Source organism: Mustela nivalis (assembly GCF_964662115.1).
Source record: "Mustela nivalis genome assembly, chromosome: 10".
Classification (NCBI taxonomy): Eukaryota; Metazoa; Chordata; class Mammalia; order Carnivora; family Mustelidae; genus Mustela; species Mustela nivalis.
Genome location: NC_139029.1, coordinates 99,586,369 through 99,593,234, shown reverse-complemented (window position 1 = coordinate 99,593,234; position 6,866 = coordinate 99,586,369). Strand labels below are relative to the sequence as shown.

Sequence of the window (6,866 nt, the reverse complement as noted above, 5' to 3'; positions counted from 1 at the left end):
CACAGACCCACCCCAGCCCACAAAGCTAATGGTGTTAAAAGGGGTACACACAATTCAGGGAGCGTGAATGCAGGAAGGGTGAAGGGCAGGGTGTCACGCCTGCACCCACAAGGGGCTTCCGGACAGCCAGGACAGCTGTCTGTTCTTGCCAGGAAGCTGCATTTGCATCAGGGGCCCATGGCTCTTACGTGGAGTGTAGATTGATTTGGGGTGGCCTGCAGGGAGTATGGGGAAGACGTGGCCCTCACTCCCTCTGGCACACTGAGAGTAGTAGGGCATCCCTGTTTTACAATTCTACTTCATTGTGCCTGAAACCTTTTCCTCCCGGCCCCCATGAGCTAAATTCCAGTGTCCGCAAGTCTCCAGCCCTTGCAGTTAACAGAGTCAGGTGAGACAGTCCAGCACTGGGCATGGAGGCCTCCTGTGCACATCCTCATCATCCCTCACAGGTGTCCCCCGGCAGGTTGTGTATAACCACGGCTTCCTTACGGTGCACCTCTCACCCAAGCTCACATACTCCTGCGGGGTGCACTCAGCCCTCGTCTGCTGTTTTTAATCTTTAATAAGGAAACTGTCTGAAAATCACTTGGAATCACTAATGGGATTACTCCACCCCAGTAAAGACTGAATTATTTAGGATCTCCTATGGGTGGAGTCTATCAGAAACATGGATTGAGTCAGAAAGTTTCCATTAAATAGCTGCTCGGCTGCAGCAGTAAAACCCAACAGGGTCAGGATTCGAGGGTTGGGAGGGGGCCAAGTCAGACAAGTGCTAGATCAGAGTCTGTCTGTTTTGGGTGTGTTTTGTTTGTTTGTTTTTTTAATTTCTGATAGTTTGTTCTTCATATGGTTTTCATTAATTTGATTTTTTAAAAATGTTGCATTAATGCAGCAATTGCTATTCTTGGTATTGACCCAAAGGACTTGAACATGTAGGTCACATGACAACCTGCACACGGATGTTTATAGCAGCTTCACTGATAATTGGCAAAACCTAGAAGCAACCAAGCTGTCCTTTAGTGGGAGAGTGGATAAATAAACGGTGGTTCATCCAGACAGTGGAATGCCAGTCGGCGCCAAAAAGGAATGTGCCATCAAGTCCTGAAGAGACCTAGAGGAAAGATTAAGGCACATTAGTGAGTGAAAGAAGCTGATCTAAAAAGGCTGCATAATGTAGGATTCCAGCTACCTGGCATCCTGGCAAAGCAAAGCTTTGGAGACAGTAAAAAGATCAGTGGTTGCCAGGAACTGGGGGGCAGGAGGGAGGAATAAGGGGAACACAGAAGATTTTTAGGGCAACAAAGAAGCTACACTGTGTGATCCTATATTATACGCTCGTCAAGACCCACAGATTTTGCAACCCCAAGAGTGAATCCCAATGGAAACTCTAGACCCAGGGCGATATTGATCCATCAGAGCAGGTAGAATTGTAACAAATGTCCCCCCTGGTGAGGATGTTGACATTGGGGAAGTCAGCATGTGTGGGGCTGGGGATATATGGGAAATCTCTGTACCTTCTATTCATTTTTTCTGGGAACCTAAAACTGCTCTAAAAAAAATAAAGTCTATTTAAAAATATCGCTACAATAAAAAGGTTGCATCAGGATAGCACTGATTTTGTATTACTGAGGCTTTTTTCTTTTTTCTTTTTTTTTCTTTTGGCACTTTGCCTTACATTTTGTGCCTGCCCTCCTTGCCAGAGACCTCACAGGGTCTGTCTTCCAGGACACATGTTGCAGGGGCTACCCAGACCCCCGTGCAGGAGCCTGATGTCAGGGAGCACTTAGAATGTGCTGCTAATCCTTAAGGCTCCTCCTGCTTCGCTGGCTCTCCTGCCTTCGCACTTGGCCTCCCCTCCCCGCCGGCAGGGTGAGCATTCCGCAACATGCTCTTCCTGTCGCTTCTCTCCAAACTCGCTCTCTCCCCTTCACACCGTCTCACCTCTACGTCCACACCCAAGCTGTGTTCCCTGTACTCTGCTCTACCTCTCCCCTCTGTTGCACTCACGACTGACTTATTTTTAACAGAAGACGTTTTTAAATGCTGGCCTGCTATGAATCCATCATTTGGGCAGGAAAGGACAGGCTCATTTGTGAAATTGAGACAGCTCCCCCACGGAGAAAGACTCCAAATCCTCTACAGATCTCTCTTCTGTTTCCTTCCCTCCGGAGTGTCCCCTGGACCCCACAAATGGTTGCAGAACAAGAATATGGGCTGACTGTGGAGGGGCCATATTGTCCCATCTCTCTTGGCTTCCTACCTACCAGGTGCTGGGCACACGCACCAGTCCACAACTTCACATGATTTCCACACATCCCTGCGCCGCTCTCATACAGAGAACCAGAGGCACTGGCCCACAAAGGTAGCTCAATCAATCCCACAACCGATCAAGGGCAGACCAGACATTTAAACCCAAGGTTTTTGACCCTCAGTCCTGTGTTCATTCCATACTCCATGAACTCTCCCCTCTACCACCTCTGAATCCCCACATCCTTCCCAAGGAGATCACATGATGGTTGGAGCAATTAACACAGGCCAAGACTGATGTTCTAAATAGCAAACTTTTAGGTTTAAAAAGGTCAAGATATGGGGCACCTGGGTGGCTCAGTCAGTTAAGCATCTGCCTTCAGCTCAGGTCATGATCCCAGAGTCCTGGGATGGAATCCCTGCTCAGCGGGGAGCCTGCTTCTCCCTCTCCCTCTATCCCTACCCCCTGCTCATGCCCTCTCTGTCTCACAAATAAATAAATAAAATCTTTTTAAAAAAAAAGATCAAGATACTCTGCAGTTCCCTGGAGGCACATGCAACCACGAGAGAAAACTCTCCCACTTTTTCCCTCGTGCATGAATTTATTCAGCAAATTGTTTTCCAGCCCCTCTGCAGAGCCTTTTATAAATTCCCACTTGCAGCGCTGCGGAAGGAAGAAATAAACATACCAATGAGGTCTCTGTGACAGACTGCTGTGCGCTTTCAAAACGCAGACACAACACCAGTGAGTATGTGTGCGTGTTGTGTTTCTCAGCTGAGCATCCTCAGGAGCTAGGGACATTGGTTTTCCACCCCAGCATGCAGACTTGGTGGGAGGGCAAATGCCCTCAGAGAGTCCATTGTTTTCCTTGCCTTTGCCGATAGCATGAGATCAGCTCGTAATGATGGCAGACCTCCAAGACCCAGCAAAAGAGCAACTGGGAGTACAGTACTGGGAAGTGGGAAATTGTAGAAGACATTTGCAATCTACCCAACAGAAGTTGTGCCTTTTCTGGGAAGTTGAAGTGCTGAATGCCTGAGTGCCTAATGGGTTTGCAGGCCCGAGTAAGTGCGGGGGGGTTAGTACCAGGAGCAAAGAAATCATTGTGACCACAAGCCACCTCAATCCATATCTGAGATCCCCACTGAGAATGACTGGAAAGACTCCATGATAGGGGAACCCTAAAGTAATTCAGATCAGGGAGGCAGGGAATGCCCGTCCTTGGTGTGCTCTGGGGCTCAGTGGTTACAATGTAAGCTTTTGTCAAATACTGATACAGGGGCTTGACAGAAGTCATTTCAGATCACCCACACCCCAACATGAATGGGGTCAGGTCTAATTATAACCCTACTTTAAAGATGGAGAAAGTGAGACCCAGAAAAGTCAAGATCAAGCATCTATTGATGGGGGCATGGGGGAGGTTAATAATCCAAATAGATCTGTCTGACTCGGTAGCACACCCTCTTTACTATCCCGTTCTGTTGACGTCAAGCTCTTGGGCACCAATGACAGCAGGCATCCCAAGCAAGATGTCACCTTTCATTAATTCATTCAACACCCAACAACACCCAGCGAGCCTCTACACTGTGCCAGGCCTTTCTCTTGGCACCAAGTCTTCCCTGATGAGAGAGACAGGAAATGTGTCTTCATGGAGCTTGGTGTGAGCGCCAGGGTCGCCACTTAAGGCTGGGTTGTTTGGGTCCTGCGCAAAGTCTCTTGGCCAAGTAAAAGTAAAATTTAGCTCACATTCTGAGAGACCCATCCTCCGGAAGAAGCAATTTTTTTAAAATGTCCCAAAGCATTATATGGAATGTGTAGAAGGGCCCACCTCCCTTGGGACCCCAATGTCAAGGGGAATGTCACAAGGGCCAATGTCACCCTGGGAGACCCCCATGACCACCTGCAGTGCCAGGAATTGTGAATCTGTCCCAGGGCAGACTCTGCATGGTCAGGAGGTCAACGAGAGTATTTGGTCAAGAAATCAAAATCAAGAAAGAGTAGCTCGGTCCATCTGATCCCAACTGATGAGGTCCATACCCACTTTCGGGAAATCTTGGCCCATCAACCATGATTCAAAACTAATCCCCCCCGCCCCCGCAAGAAAAGTACCTCAATGAGTCCTATTTCCTAGAATTCCCCAAAATAGTACCCCCATCTCAGCAGAAGTCTGAGCCCTGGCTTGGCCCTGGACCTGCAGGCCTTCTCTCCAAAATGTCCTACCCCAGGGAAGCTGAATGGAAGGCTCCCAGAGATACCTTTTGCACAGAAGCAGCAAGAAGAAAACTCAAGGCGACATTAAACCCAAAGACCAGAGTCCCTGGGAGCAGAAACAGAGACTAAAGGGAAAGTTCTTTGGGAAGAGGAATGTGTGTGCTAAATTTTAGATTATAATTATATAATGGCTTATATTTATGAAGGCTTCGTGTATGGCACATTGCATAATTCATACAGAAACCCTAATATGATCGCTTTTTGATAGATGAGGAAATGGATAACCAGAGAAAGCAAATCATTTGGCCAACATCACATAGTTGGGAAGTGGCCAAGGTAGGGAGTAGCAAGTGAGGGTCCCCGTGACTCAAGCAACCCGTGATTAACTTGCATTCTGGCTTTGCCAGGGAAGTCCTCAGCCCTAAGATAAAGATAAAGGAAGTGTGATAAAGGGAATGTGGCTAAGAAGCAGTGAGGCAAATGGAGAGCAGGGAAAGCAGAGAAGCAACGGCAGCAGAGGGCGGGCCCTAGTAACTTCTGGGTGATAAGGAGGGACAGTTCCTACAACCGGCTGTAAACGGGGTTGATCAGTGTCAGCATCTAGAGTAGAAAATGTTCCAGGCAGAAAGGACCTTGGGTGTTCTCCCCCAGCCCCTCCTGCACAGCTGAGGAAGCAGAAGCCCTGAGACATCCAGTGGCTTCCCACGGGGCCCCGGGATGTTCTGGAAGCAGAGTCCCGGCCCAGCCCTGGGTCTCCTGGCTCTCAGGGCTAGTAATTTCCACCACCCCTGTCTCGCTAAGATTAGTATCACCCAGAAGCATCTGTGGTCACCCCCCTCCCCATGCCACCCGGGCACCCACCTCTGTGCAGCTTAACAAAAACACGGCCCCGGTCATGTGAGCCGCAGAGGAATGGAAAATTCCAGGTCAGTGAGCAACAGCCCCTCCAGGTACGCTTCTTCATCAGCCCTGCCTGCGGAGGCTCCCAGGCCCTTCTGTCCCACCACCGGTTAATGTTTCACTCCGGTGAGACTTTCGGGAACAGTGAACGGGGAGCTGGCCTTGAGGGGCCAAAGGTAGGCAGCCAGCGGTGCCTGATGCAAATCAGCGAGAATGTACTCTGGATGAGAACCGGCCAGCCTCCCGCACCACAGCTGGGAAGCTATTCCGAGGAAAGCATGCTATTTGTGTCTGCCTGGCATTTGAATTAGCCTCACCTAACCGTGCTGCCTTCCCCGCTGATGTGAGTCACGCTCCTCGTTCCCAAGCAGGGGGGTGGTGGGGGTCAAAGGGGAGTTACTTCTCCTCACTAGCCGAGGGAAATGCAGGGCCAGGACTGGCATTTCCAAGGACACGTCTCCACCACCCCCTGCCCCGCAACGGGATGGGCTTCTGATCGGGAGAGCTCATTCTTAGTAACATCAGCCCGATTCTTCTCCATATGGGAGTGGTGCCTCCTGGGACCCTTCATAATTTCCCCTCAGTCCAGGCTCCTGGGCCAATGCGGGAGGCCGGTTGGCTGATGGCCTAGGCTGTTCTGGAACGGGCTGGGTTTGTGAGAAAGCTGACTGGAGCACCACAGGAGGGCAGCTCCGGGATGTCCCCTTGCTCCTCCAGCTCCGCACCATGTCCCAAGCTCCTGTGCTGGGGCTGGAGGGCCGAGGCTCTGGTGATTATTCCCCATGCTTGACCCCGTTCTCCCTAGGATGCGCCACCTGTCGGCCCTTCTTCCCGCTGTACAGTGAAGCACAGTTTGGCCTGGTCCTCATGTGGAAGCTGGTCCCAAGTCGCCCCTAGAGGCCCAGCCGGGCCTTGGACACCCCTCGTCCACGGATCCCTAAAAGGGGGCTCCCAGAGCCTAGCTGGGGAGTCAGCTTCCCCCCCACAGAGGCCCACAGAGGATAGTTCCCATCCATCTCGGACCCCAGGGAATGATCCCAGCTCTGCCCCCGAAACAAAGTGGCACGGGAGCCCATCAGACTACAGGTGTCAGGAAGGCACTAGGTCTTCCTTCCCGCTGGTGGTTCCCCTTCCCTATCCTCTCTGCTCCCACAAACCTGTGGGCCCCTGGGGGCTGTAGGCAGGGAGACTCTGTCCCCTAGCAAATACTCGGGTTCATTCTGAGAGCTCACCCAACCATGAATGGCTCATCTCCCCAGCAGGACCGCCAGCTTCTCCGGGACCAGGCTCTGATCTTGATACCCCCGCACGGCGGTTCGGAGCCGGCATGGACCCCAGGACTTGACGGGCACTCCCCACGTCCCTTCGGCACCCAGGCTGGGCTCCTTACAGGCAGGCACTTCTCATCTCTGTGTTTCTGCAGAGTCTGGTGCCGGCTAGGACACAGAAGAGGTCCGTCAGCCGTGTTGTTCGTGTCACTCATCCCATCGGAGGGAAGCTCTTTGTA

General features: G+C 51.3%; 1 long non-coding RNA gene across 1 annotated transcript; it reads right to left on the bottom strand.

The window, feature by feature from the left end:
* Positions 1-802: 802 nt before the first annotated feature.
* Positions 803-5,501, bottom strand: LOC309841668. Its single transcript, XR_014299238.1, has 2 exons — positions 5,321-5,501; positions 803-1,111 (listed from the first exon to the last, which is right to left on the bottom strand). It is a non-coding gene; the product is annotated as an uncharacterized lncRNA (long non-coding RNA).
* Positions 5,502-6,866: the final 1,365 nt, after the last annotated feature.